This window comes from Psammomys obesus, unplaced genomic scaffold (assembly GCF_907164565.1).
Source record: "Psammomys obesus unplaced genomic scaffold, mPsaObe1.curated_primary_1811, whole genome shotgun sequence".
Classification (NCBI taxonomy): Eukaryota; Metazoa; Chordata; class Mammalia; order Rodentia; family Muridae; genus Psammomys; species Psammomys obesus.
The window spans coordinates 15,808,310-15,822,377 of NW_026591598.1; the positions used below are offsets into that span (position 1 = coordinate 15,808,310).

Consider the following 14,068-nt stretch of genomic DNA (forward strand, 5'->3'; position numbering starts at 1 on the left):
AGCGGCGGCGGCGGCGGCAGCAGCGGCGGCAGCGGCAGCGGCAGCGGCGGCCCCTCCTCACCCGAACATCAGGGCCCTCCAGACCCCGGCGCCCCAACAGTATCCTTTTCACCTTCCAGCGGTCCAGAGCGACCCTTGGTGGGAGCCTCCTTGCCTGGCCGTCGCAGCCCAGCAAGGGAAGAAGGGACGGGCAGCCGCTCTGCTCGGGGCTTGGCCCGAGCTTTCGGGGTGCACCGGTGACAGCATTGCTGGGAACCCCGGGACCCTCTGCGGTATCGTGAACACTAGCTCCAGTGGGCCATGCCTCTGCAGCTCTTGTGGATCCGGGGGAACCCTGCCCTTGCTGCCCCCTCCCCTTTATTGGTCAGAATTTGTTGGTGCCCGGGACCAGCCCTGCAGGCAAGGCTTTTCCGACTGTTGGCAGGCCCTGCCTTCAGCCGGGCTTGGTGGCCTCCCTAATTATTATTTAGAATACATAGTGAACTTTATTGGTAAATTTCCTGTTCGAAACGAATCAGCTCGTTCCCGAGGTAAGTTGGGTCGTCAGTCTATAGTGGAAGTGTACCAAAAGCACTCTCCCTGGCTTAATGTTTTTTTTTTTTTGTTTTGTTTTTTGTTTTTTGTTTTCTTAAATCAATTAGAGTTGTGGTTTGTGGTGGAACCGGCTAAGGAGGAAATGTTACACTGGACTCTTCCCTGTCTTTGACCTTTTTAAAGGAAGAGGAAGTTAACTCACATTACCCAGCACCCTCAGAAGTCTTCCAAGACTGTATGCATAAATTTTTTTTTTAAAGGTCGTTAGTAATGTCTGTAGGGTTTGAGGACAACCCCCCCCCCCCCCCAGTCGTCTTAGTTTTGAATGTGTCTAATGATAGAGAAGTTGGGGCGCTTTGATTGAAAAATTTTGGTGACCAGGTGTTTTAGTCAGACTAAAACGTTGAATTCATGGCTCCCATGGAATGTCAGCAAGGTGTGGTTTTTGTTGTTGTTGTTTTGTTTTGTTTTTGGGTTTTGAGACAGGGTTTCTGCCTGTCTTGGGAACTTGTACTGTAGACCAGGTTGGCCTCACACTCAGAGATTTGCCTGCCTCTGGCTCCCTGAATGCTGGGATTTAAAAGGTGTGCACCACACGACCACCTGGCAAGCAAGGTGTTGTTACCTATCTGAGAATAACATTTCATCATTCGCCCCTCCTCCCCACATCCCTTGTATTCGTGAAAAAGTCAAATGATTATTGCATATCCACTGCGCTGTGTGGTTTTTGCTTTTGTTTCACCCTGTATTTGGCTTTTAGGAGTCAGTAGTGGTGTCTAGCTAGTGAGTTCGGGGGTGAGGGCTGCAGATCATTTCTGTCTAGTTTGATTTGTGTCTGTATCGATTACTTTGAGAAGGGAAAAACACTTCCCTTCCTGGGTCACCTCAGGTCGTTGTTTGTTTTCTGTCAGGTGTCCTGTGTTCTTTAAGTATTGTTAGTCCACACCTTTCACTGTGAAGCGTGTGCTGATTTCGTAATGTTTTGACCCCGAGCAGTTTTGTTCGGTAGCTCCATCACTGCCGACCATGTTCAGTGTTCATGGAAAACCCAGCTGCTTTTGACCCACATGTGTAGCTGCTGGCCTGTGAAGGAGGTTTGGCTGTTCAGCCTGCTTCAGAGTAGAATTGGGTCGCTTCAGTCTACCTAGCTTCACTTCATACTTAGTTCAAATTCCTTTCTAATTTTAGGGTTGTTTTTCTTGATGGTCTGTGCTTGTAGGTTTCTGTCTTGGGACCAAGTGAGTTACTCATTACGTGTCTCTCTAAGCTGTTAGGGAGTGGAACCGGAGGAAGCACGTGGTATGTGTTCTTGGACATATAGAATAGCGAGAAAGGGGTCACAGTGTTGTATGAGACAGTGCCTGGTGAAGTTACTGCTGAGTATCCCAGTGTGCTTTTTCTCTTCACTGCTCAGTTGAAGGACTGGAAAAGCTCAAAGCTGCTTACAACTTGGAAGTAGCGGCTAGTGCTTCCAGTTAGATTTTATCTGTTTTTTAAAATAGGAGACACAGTTGGTAAAGATGAGTGTGTTTAAGGTGCTCTTTTCTGAGGAGAGAATTTTAAACCCATCTTGGCAATGTTGGATCCAACCGTGTTGCTTTGAATTGTATTTTGCCCCATGTCATGGCAGCGGACGTTTTACACTTGATGTATTCCACAATTCCTCCTTTACACCCGGCAAGATTACGTTGCTAAAACTTAAGCATTTGTCTAGATAGTAAAGGAAGCATAGGCGACAGGCTTTTCCAAACACATCAGTGGTAATGGAAGAGGTCAGAAATGGATTGAAGTAAAGCAATTCCGCTTTTAAATTGGAAGGAATGTGGGAACTTGGGTTTGATGCAAGCGCCATTGTGCAGTAAATTGGTGCCATTGAAGTCCTGGGGCTGGGGTGCAGAGCTGGAGTTGACTCTTTCCGCTGCTTATCTCCACTGCCTCAAAGATACGTGGTGCAATGCTGTAGGTTAATTAGCTCAAGCAGTGTATTAGAAAATGTATTGGAAGGCGTTGCTTGTTCAGGTGTCCTTCATTTGTACTTCGTGTTCAAGAGTCAGTTGAAATGAAGTGTTGAAAACAAGGGATTTGAACATCAATGTGAAGCTGTTTCTAAGGAGTCATCAGTTTTGCACTGCAGAACCGTTGAGGCTGTTGAAGGAGAAATGGCCACATTGATAGCAAAGAGTCAATGGATGGCTCCTGGCTCTGGGATAGTGAGCCCGGAAGGAGAAAAGCCCTAACATGAAACAGAGAATATGCTGAGAGTTTCCATAACAGAAACCACCTGGAAGCTTGTACTTGGTGAATTTGGGAATATTTGTCTTGAGATGTGCTCAGCTCAGCTTCTCCATTGAAATTAAGACAGCTCTGTTGAGGATCTTGACAGTGGCTTTTTCTGGCTAACCAAATAACTGACGTTTTGATCAGCAACTGTCCTGCTGAAGTTTTTCAGGGCCTTACTGGGTCCCCCATTAAAATCCCAGGTCTTTAGATTGAGGTTGCATACCCACCTTTCAGAAAATTCTGGATAAATGAACTTGAGTTAGGTGCCCATTTAAGCAGAACAGAGTTTTGGTTTTTTTTGTTTTTTTTTTTTGCCAGATGTTAGGAACACAGTAGTCTCTGTGTTTGTGTTTGGGGTGGGGGGTCCCATTGGGTGTGTTTTTTTTTTTTTTTTCTCAGCTGCTGATACTTCTGGGGAGTTGTCTTACTGATTTAGGGTGGCCAGTAAAGAAAGTGAGACAGAATAGGTTCTTTCCAGGAACAGAACACATAGAGACCTGTGTTAACCAGAAGAGGGCTTGTGTCTCTGGCTCCTCTGTCGTAAGTTTTCTTTCTGTCTTTGCAATGTTCCTGTTTTTTTTCTTTTTCTTTTTTCTCTTCCATTGACTTTAAGCTGGTTTTACTGGGGTGAAGCCCGTAAATGTTCCGTTTTTTTCCCCCTCTCTGATAACTAGATTTGGATAATAATATCCATTGTTGAGTATCTACTGCTCTGGAAGTCATACATGCAGGGTTCCATTTAATTTTTCCAGACCTCTATTAAGGTAGGTGTTGTCTGTTTAACTGACAAGGGAACTGATATGCAGGGACAATGGTTGCATTTCCAAGGTCACCTGTGTTAATGGACAGACTGAGGCTAAGCCCGCAGTACTGTCTCACTCTGCTGGGTACCAGTCTCAGTCTGCCTGGTGTACAGCCCTCACGTGCGGCTGGGAGGCAGAACCAGTGTTCTGCTGTGCTTGAGAGAATGATGTGATCTAGAACACAACCATGGTTCCGGGGTGTTAATTAGTTCACAGCCACATACTGCTAGAGACAGAGCTGCCTTCCCCTCACTGAGCCTGACCGCACAGAGACCCTCTATAGATCTAGCTCATGTTTCTGCTTGTTCAGGAATAAGTCAGGCCTCCAGCCGGACACTATTATAGCTAGCAGCTGAGATTCTGATGCTGCTGTGGTGGCCAGCATCTCTTTGCTCCTAAGCCATTCATTCCATCAAGAAAGTGTCAAGTCTTGAATGCTGGGAGGCAGAGGCAGGCAGATCTCTGAGTTGGAGACCCATCTGCCAGGGCTGCACAGTAAGACCCTGTCTCAAACCACGACAAACCAAACAAAGTTTTGAAGGCAGATCCTCCTAGGTAGGAAAAAGGGAGCCATGTAGAATGGGGATAGAGAGGGCGAGCGCCCAGGTGCCTAGTTAGCTGCCTTAGGTGGCCTAGGTGGTTACAGAGCGGTGGTTTGAGTTTCAGCCACCTCTCGTTGCTTTCGTATATTGAAGTTTCTGGTAAATCTTGAGAGTGGCTCTTTAAATTGACAATGGTATTGTACATGTGATAGAGAGAATGACTATATTTTGCCCGTTTCTGAGGGCTCCAGTTTAATCTTATGAATTTACTCATTTACATATCACCTACTTTGTACCAGAGTGGTGCTAGGGCTAGGGTTGAGATAACCTTCGTCCTCAGAGAGATTGGTCCCAACAGCCAAATAGACAGGATACAGTTGCGGTAAGATTCAGTGACCACTCTGCCCTGAATCTTGGTCTGAGGACAGAGAGCTTCCTGGAAGGATTTAACATTTGAGCAAGTTAGAACCGTGAGTAAGAATTAATCCACCAGCTGGCTTTTGCTTTTATGTCTGCCTCTTCCCAAGTTGTGGGGAGCTAGGGAAGAAGTACCAAGAAAACTATAATTGTTAGAGATTCAGAGTTTCTTCTACATGATCGTCTGAGCGTATGTGCCTCACCGCCCCTTCACTGAGTGCCCATTTTATCCTAGAAGACCATTGTCCTTTTGGGGCCCGAGCTGTGCCTCAGTATGGACTGCACTGACTGCTCTTGTTTGGAGCCTGGAGGCACCCAACTGGGGCCTCACCACTGTCTATAGCCGCAGTTCCAGGAGATCGCATGCTCTCTTGTGACCTCCACAGGCACTGCGTGTTCTCGTGCACAAACATGCACAGCACACATAAAATAATAAAAGAAATCTTAAAAAAGACCTTTACCCTTCTGATATTAGACTTTGACTTTTAAATATTTTGTTAACCTTAAAATACAAGATTGAACTTGATAATATTCACAAGTGCTGGGTTTGAATTTGGCGGGGTTTGTGTTTGCTCTTACTCATCCAATTTTGAGACAGGGTCTCCTGTAGGGCAGACTGGCCCTAACCTCTGTGTCGCTGAAGTTGACCTTGAACTTCTGATTCCCTTGTCTGTCTCAAGGGACAGTTTAAAAGTATTACATTGGAATAGTCAAGTTAAATACTTTGGAGCTTCTGTTTTCCTTTTCTCTGAAGTGAAGGGGCCAGTGACCTTGAATTCTGGTTTTGGGGTTTTGAAGATATACTTGGGAGATGTGTTTTTCTATTCCAAGCCTAGGGCAGGGCTCATGTGGACCAATGAATGGCATCTTTGTGTGTCTGGTGTATAGTGACATGTTTCTGTGGCTGCTTATTGGTCTTCCAAGGATGCTAACATGGAACCAAAGAGAGATAGCTTGCTCATATAAGAAACCTCTAGGTCAGGGCTTTCTGCTAGATTTAGCCAGAGACTGAAATGCCTGTGACGTCATGCTTTAGACTGAAATTGGTTGTGGCATGGTTTGAGAGAATAATAGAAGGTTGCTGTGGTCCGTAATAAGGTTCCTCGGGGTCATGGTAGAGTTAGCTCATTCTGAGGTGTACGGGAAAGCGAGTTCTGGGATAAACTCTTGTGATGAGGCTTGTTTTTCTGTAGGGATGGTATTTAATACGATACAGTAAGAAAGGATTTCCTGGTCATTAGCCAGGCGGATTGCTTCAGCAGTGGGAAGCGCAACTGAGATTGCCGAGGATGAAATGCCGTAGGGTCCCATGCGCCTTCGGAATTCTCAAATGACTTGCAGTTCTTTGGCTTGCTGCCAGTCAGGAGCATTTTACTCTCCTGTAGCCTCAGCTGAAATCAGAGATAGTCCAGTCTATTTTAAGTGCTTTTGAAACTTGTCAGTGTGACCTTTATTAACTAGTAGCTTCTTTGTGTGTTTTTTAGCCCACTGTTTCCCGACTTTTAGGTTGTTAGTGTTTTTTGCTAGAATCTAAGTGCTACAGAGGCAGATGTATCGCTTGTCTTTTTTCACCATGGACTTGCCAGGACCTAGAATAGTACTTAATTTTAGGGGTGATGTGCATGGCACGGTAATTCCCTTTCAGCATTTCAGGTCATCCTGAAATTGTTTTGCACTGGTACCTGTTTAAATTGAGAGTCTTGAGTGATTTCCTTTGGGATGGAATAGTGCTGACCCAGTTTGCAAACCTGCAGTGGCTAACTTGGCTTCGAGGTTTAGATAATGGGGATGAGGACTAGGCTCTCATACAGAGGCCACAGGAGCAACAGCTAGCTGTAGCTGGATGAAAGAAAACGACTTTGTCATACTGGAATGACATTAGGAGTGTACTGTGTAGACCAGGCTGGCCTCAAACTTACAGAGAGCTGCTACTTCTGCCTCCTCAGAGCTGGGATGAAAGACAGTGTCATTGTGCTTTGCTTTAGCAGAAAATTGAAAAATTAGAGAAGGGAGTAAAAGTAAAATACATGTGTGTGTCTTTTCACTTGGTCTCAGAACACCTTCGCCCTGTGATGCTAAACTTTGGCTTGGAAACACTTCCTGCCATTCCATGAATGCACGGTTGAGATTTGGAAGGGTTTTGCTGTTTGGGTTTGGATAGGGTCAGCTTCTGCAAGGTGCTGGGATTCCCATGTGCGCCACCACACCTGGATTCCAAGGGGTTTTGCCCTCCTAGTGCTCCGTGTTTTATTAATATTTTTGTTTCAGGATTGCATATCCTGTCAGTCAGTACACAGATGAGCTAACTAATGTGTGCTTGGCTGCTGAGCTGAGCTCCCAGGTTGGTATGGATTTGAATTTTAGTGGGCTCAAATTCTGTTAGTTTTTGTTTTGGAAAATAAGGCCAAATTATCTACAGTTTAAATTTTTTCTTTTTTTTTTCTCTGTACTGTCTGTCTTTATCTATTTTTCTATTTATGTATGTTTTGTTTTTCAAGACAGGTTCTTACTGTGTAACCCTGGCTATTCTGGCACTCACTATGTAGACCAGGCTGGCCTCAAACTCACAGAGATCTGCTTGTCTCTGCCTCCCAAGTGATGGGATTAAAAAGGCTTGTGCCACCATGCCCAGCTTCTTTTTTGGTATTGTTGAAATAGGATTTTGATATGTAGTTTAGGTTTTTGGCTTCAAACTCATGGTGATCCTCATGTCCCAGCCTCTAGCCACCATGACCAGCTTCTCCTTGATTTTATAACTTGGTTTCAGGAAGTGTTACTGCTGAGAGGAGGGAAAACTTTCAAGGGACCTAGTGAGTTAGGGAATCAGGACTGTGGTGGGTACAGAGAGAAGTTTTAAATGACGGGGTAACACTAGGTGGAATTAGAAAATTAGCAGCTTTAAACTCTTGAGAATCGAACTTTGAGGATAGAAAGGAATCTTGTAAGAAAGGGTGAGGCACCACCTGTCTTTTTGCTAGGCCCTTGAAAATAGTGTAGAAGAAACTTGAGGACTGGCCAGATTGGAGAGGGAGGTGGCACTTGCTGTCAGACCACATCTGAGTTGGTCTCATGTGGTGAAGAACTGACTTCCACACCTGTCTTTTCACTTCTTGGTCTTGTGCACATGCATGTACATACCCATGCAGCAAATAAATAATTTTTAAAAATAGAAAACAAACTTGCAAGCTCTGTGTGGGAGGTAGACATGGAGGATTAGAAGTTCAAAGTGAATCTTGTCTACCTAGTAAGTAGAAAGCCTGTTTGGGCTACATGAGACACCTCAAAAAGCACCACCACCATCACATCACCACCACCACCACCACCACTACCACCACTACCACCAGAAAACAAACAACTTGAATGCAAAGGTGAGTGTAAAGAAAAAGAGGTCAGGATCTAGGTGCAGGGGGGAATGAATTAAGAGTAGGGACCACTGTGAAACAAGCACAGGGTGTACTGGGCCCTAAGGGTACTGTGAGGAGCACCGGATTCTGGGATGCTTGAGAAACGGATCTAGGTCTGAGCGGCTTGGAATGAGTATGTTAGGGTTCACCTGGTTCAGCATATTGATCCTCTCTACGCTTCCATGTTAGAGATCAACTCAGGGCCTTGCATTGCTGGGCAAGGGTTTACTAGTACACCATATGCCATCCCCAGGGTTTGAGACAGCTTAACTTTTTTTGCAGTGCGTGTGTTAATATGTGTGAACCTGTGCACACATGGAAACCAGAGAAAGATGTTGGCTGTCTGGCTTGTCGTCATCCTCTTGAGACAGGCTCTCATACCTGGAGCTAAGCTGGTGACAGAAAAGTCACAGCAATCCTCTTGCTTTGTTCCCCACAGCACTGGGGTTACACTCTTCAATGTGACTGTTTGTGGCTTTGTGTCTGTGTGCATGTGACTATTTTTGCTTCTTATGTGGCTTCCAGGTACTTGAGTTCAGATCATCATGCTTTAAATTTTTTTTTTAAATTTATTATTTATTACAATTTATCCCTTTGTTTCCCGGCTGTCGCCCTCTCCCTTGTCTCCTCCCAGTCCTACCCTTCCTCCCTCTTCTCCTATGCCCCTGATCCTCATGCTTTTAATCATGATGCCATCTCCCTAACCCACAATTTAAAAATAATTGGTGTGTGTATGTGTGTGTTTGTATCTTGTAGGTATATGCATTTGTGTGCAAATACCAGAACTGGACTTTGAGTCCAATAAAGCTGAACAGGTAGTTGAGACTTGCCTAACATAGGTGCTGGTACCTAATTCTTCAAGAGTATCAAGTGTTAATAATAGCAGTGACGTCAGTATTGCCCAACCACCTCCTCTTATTAAAAAAACTTGTGTAGATCTATGTGTGCATGTTTGTGTGTGTGCCAAAGGACAACTTCAGGAGTTGTTTCCTTTCCTTGTGCCTTTGTCTGGGTTCTGGGGATTGAACTGGTGGCCAGGCCTGCATGGCAAGCATCTTTACCCACTGAGCTGCCATGTTGCCTCCCTCAGTTTTATAGTGTGTACCCCTCTCTGGCCTGGAACTTGCTACATACACTAATCTGGCCTCAGACTCAGAGACCTCCCTGGTTCTGTTTCTTGAGTGCCAGGATTCAAGGTGTGTACCCCCACTGGGCTTATATTCAGTTTTAAGGTCTAAGGGACATGCCATAGGAATCACTCATTTAGAGACTACAGTCAGTAGCCTTGAGACATTCACAATCAATCATCTGAAAGTTGTTCAGCCAAGGAAACAAGTTTCCTTAGGTGTCAGTGGGTGTGCCCATGGAGGCCAGAAGGAGGTTCCAGATCCCTCGGGACTTGAGTGACACTGGGCTGAAAGCCACCATGTGAGTTCTGGGGAGAAAACCTGGGTTCTCTGCAGGAGCAACAAATGTTCTTCACCACTGAGCCATTTCTCTAGTCCTCTCACTGCAGTCTTAGAACATTTTATCACTCCCAAAGGAAGCAGCTCACTAGGCCTCCTGTTTTCCTGAGTTCTTACTGACCTGTTATTCTTCTGCCTATATATATTTGCCCATTTCTGGACTTCCTATATATGTAAGGAATGAAATGAATTATCTTGTATGTGTCTCTTGGTATGACACTTTCCAAGTTTATCTGTGTTGGAGCATGTACCATTATTTGACCTCTTTGCTGTCACTGAGTGATACTCTGCACGCCCATCTTCTTTACCTGTTTTCCAGCTGGTAGATATTTGGGTTGTTTGAGCCATTTGGCTATTGAATAATGAATAGCCAAAAAGTCTGCTTAGGCTTCTCATGGGTATACACCAGTAGTATAGTTGCTGAGTTCCCTGAGGTAACTTTGGTTCCAATTTTGAGGAATGGGCAGTTTCCCTGGGTATCTGCATTGTTATATTGTAACTATGTGAGGGTTGCAGTTTGTTTTTGTTGTCACTTCTCTGCAGGTCTTCCCCCTGGCTGTGCAGTGTATTTTCATTGTGGTTTTGATTTGCATTTCCCCAGTGGCAAATAAACATGAACATCATTTCTTGTTGTATTGGGCATTTGTTATTTGTTAGAAATGATCTGTTTGTGTGTTTTACCCAGTTGTCTTAGTGTTCTGTTGCTGTGAAGAGACACCACAATCATGGCAGCTTTTATAAGGGAAAACATTGAATTAGAGCTTGCCTACAGTTTCAGGGCGTTAGTCCCTATCAACATGGCGGGGAGCATGGCGGCACACAGACCGACATGGTGCTGGAGAAGCAGTTCAAAAGAAGTCTACCTCAGGCAGCCATTCTTTGTTTTCTTTCTTTCTTTTTCTTTTTTTGTTCTAAGACGGTGTTTCTCTGTGTAGCCTTGACTGTCCTGGACTCACTTTGTACACCAGGCTGGCCTCGAACTAATAGTGATCCGCCTGCCTCTGCTCCTGAGTGCTGGGATTATAGGCGTGTGCCACCATGCCCAGTTTTAAGCAGCCATTTTTTTTTTTTTTGTTAAATACTATGTTTATTATTTATTATTTGTATTGTATTCTGTCTGGATGTGTGCCTGCACACCAGAAGAGGTCTCCAGATCTTATTATAGATGGTTATGAGTCACCATGTGGTTGCTGGGAATTGAACTCAGGACCTTTGGTTTGGAAGTACAGCCAGTGCTTTTAACTTGTGAGCCATCTCTCCAGCCCCAGGCAAGCCATTCTTAATCAATACCACACCAGCTTTTTTCTTTTCCCCTTTCCCACGCTCCCCTGCATCCTACACTGGCCTAGAATTTGAGGTACTCTCCTTAGCCTTCTAAGAGCTAGGAGTACAGGTGTGGGTCACCCTTTACTTTTTAAAAAAAAATATTTTATTTTTTGTTTTTTTGAGACAGGGTTTCTCTGTGTAGCCTGTCCTGGACTGTCTTTGTAGACCAGGCTGGCCTTGAGCTCACAGAGATCTGCCTGCCTCTGCCTCCCTGAGTGCTGGGATCACAGGTGTATGCCACTCCCGCCCCCAACCCACCCTCTGCTTTTAAAAGCTTTTATTTTACTTTTTTATTTTTTTTTAAGATTTATTTATTATTTATACAGCATTCTGCCTGCACACCAGATCTCACTATAGATGGTTATGAGCCACCATATGGTTGCTGGGATTTGAATTCAGAACCTCTGGAAGAAACAGCCAGTACTCTTGACTTCTGAGCCATCTCTCCAGCCCAAGTTTTATTTTATTTTTAATTCTGTGTGTATGTACCTGAGGAAGCCAGAGGAGGGTGTCAGATCACCTGGAGGAAGAGTTCAGGTGGTTTTATGAACCACCTGACTCCCAGGAACAGAATTCTGGTTCCTGGAAGAGCAAGAAACACCTACTTTTAACTGGTGAGTCATTTCTCTAGCCCCCTTGAGTTTTTAGTTTTTTCTACATTTTGAATTTAAGGCTTCTGTCAAATACAAGAATTTCAGAGACTTTCTCATATTTAGTTTTTCCACATTTTAACTTTGTGTGTGCACTCAGGAAACAGGTAGAGGCAGGTGAGTGTTGAGTTGAAGGCCAGCCTGGTCTACACAGCCTGAAATCGATCAGGACTACGAATAGATGCTCTCTCGAAGAAAGAGGTATTTTAATAACCTTGTGAGTTTAATAAAACTTATATGGGTTTCATGTAAGTCAGATTTTCCACACACAAAACAAAACTTCCATGACTTGAAATCTAAATATTAGAGCAGCAAGATTATGTCTGCTTTTTAGTAAGTCTCATTAATATATGCAGAGGAAGTGGATCTTCATTAACCTCTGCAGAATTTTAATGCCATCAAGTAGCTAATGATTAAAATTGGTGAATTCTTGAGGCTTAATCGAGGCAGCTGATGGTCTCATTACTACATTGTTGATCTTTCAGAAATAGAATTTGGAACCAGTTCACCTTCCTGAGGTAACTGCAGTTTCTAAAGCTGACATGAGCACTTGACCTTAGCATAGACCCATCATGTTGTGCTGAGTGGCTGAGTGTGTTTGAAGCTGAGTGTTAGTTGGCATGGACAGTCAGTCGGTGATTTTCCTTTAAAAAAAAAAAAGAAGAAAAAAAAGCCAGGCACAGTGGCGCACATCTGTAATCCCAGCACTCTGGAGGCAGAGGCAGGCAGATCTCTGTGACTGTGAGTCCAGCCTCGTCTACAAAGAAAGTTCAGGACAGCCAAGGCTACACAGAGAAACCCTGTCTCAAAAAAACAAACAACAAAACAAAATAACAGTTACAGAGGGTTAGCTTAGTGGTCAAGAGGGTCCTTCATTCCAGCTCTGGTGGATTCCACATCCTCTTCTGGTGTCTGAGTGCGCATGACATGTGGCTTATGCATACACACATCCAAATAAGAAAAAGTGAAGATACATATTTGTATGCAATCATAAAGGTCCAGACATCTAACTGCACCACACCTCAGCACTTAGAAGACTTAAAAATGTGTGTTTGAATAACTTTACCAACAACAAAAGTGTTTGAAGAGTGTATTTGAAGAGTCCTATGAGCTGTTTTTATTTATTTATTTATTTTTACTTATTTGTATTTTATGTGTATGAGTGTTTTGCCTGTACCAGTGTCTGTGCACCATGAATGCCTGGTGTTCTTGGAGGGCCAAAAAGGGTGTCAGATCTCCTGGAAGTGGATTTAGGATGGTGATGAGCCATCCTGTGGATGATGGCATTGAACCCAGACCTCGACAAGAGCAGCAGTACTCCTAACCACTGGAGTGTCTTCCAGCCCTTGAGCTGTCATTTTTAAGTTGGAAGGAAATTTTGGGGGTTTTGGATTCAGCTTTCTGCCTCCATCTTCCCTTTGCTTCAGAGGCTTAGAGAGGAAAGGGCTTCTTGTTTAAGCATCTCCTTTATGTAAATCTTTAGTGATCTGAGAGCTCTTGTTACATTCACAACTACCTAATTGGGTAGCCTCCCTTTTCTGTTATGCTCCTGATTTGGATGGCAAATGCTATGGTTACCCCACATAGTATCTGTTTAGATCTTCGAAAATTAGAAGGCTTCATGGCTATTTCTAGATGTGCTATTGAAATGCCTTGTGCGATAGCCCTTTGTCCAATAATTTGCATTTAATCATTTATGTAATTTTTTCAAGTTAAAAAGGTCTGTGGCATTAGCATGTGAACTTAAATAGGATGTTCTTGTGGTGCTTTTAAAAGGAACTGTTGAGGGGCTGAAGAGGTGGCTTAGCAGTCCAGACGTCCCGAGTTTAATTCCCAACAACCACACGGTCCTCACAATTATGTATGATGGGATCTGATGCTCTTTTCTGGCCTGCAGGCATTCTTTCAAAGTCCTTGTTAAGGTCTTCTTCTAGGGTCGGATTGCCAAAGTGTCTCTTTGCTTTAGCAAGGTTCTAGGATACATGGTAGGATCTAGGACAGGATGCGGAGTTTTCCTGTTCACTTTATCTCTTGGATCGCTGATGGCTCAAGCACCCGAGCACAAAAGATGATTGAAAGAAAAAGAAATAGGGGAGGGCGCCCAGGATTCCTTCTCTAGGTCTAGGGACTGGCTACACTGCTACTGAGGAGGAAAACTAACTGGTTACCTTTTTTGCTCCAGTTAGGACTGAAAACGGCTTCTAGCCAAATCTGCAAGGGATCTGAGATTAGCTCCTCCACAGGGGCAGGCTACTTCAGAGACCTCCACGGGCTAAAGTAAACTTTTTTGTTTGCCCTAGGCTGATAGTTAGATCCTGAATTGCTGTTAACTTGTTTGTAGATCAGTAAGAAAAATAAAAAGTACGAGAAAATAAGCATAGACCATTCACGTACACATGCTTAAGGTGGATGAAGTTAAGAACTTTAACTTCAATGCATTCCCATAAGCTTACATACAACGATGGTGTTGATTTCTGCTAGCGTCCCTTCTGCAGAAACTGCAGCAGCTTTAGGCTTCCAGTTCCATAGTATCAGCCCATATGTCACATAGACAATCAGACATATAGACTTGTACATATTCATACACACATTCAATGGACAATACAAAAGGAACTCCTTACAGACAATTGACATACACTCATGTAA

General features: G+C 44.0%; 1 protein-coding gene across 3 annotated transcripts in view; it reads left to right on the forward strand.

The window, feature by feature from the left end:
• Positions 1-11: 11 nt before the first annotated feature.
• Positions 12-14,068, forward strand: part of Eif4g3 (eukaryotic translation initiation factor 4 gamma 3) — a 219,345-nt gene continuing 205,288 nt past the window's right edge. For all 3 annotated transcript variants that reach the window (XM_055610875.1, XM_055610877.1, XM_055610876.1), the window contains exon 1: positions 12-99. The gene's annotated coding sequence lies outside the window, so the exon portion shown is untranslated. The remainder of the gene's footprint in view (positions 100-14,068) is intronic.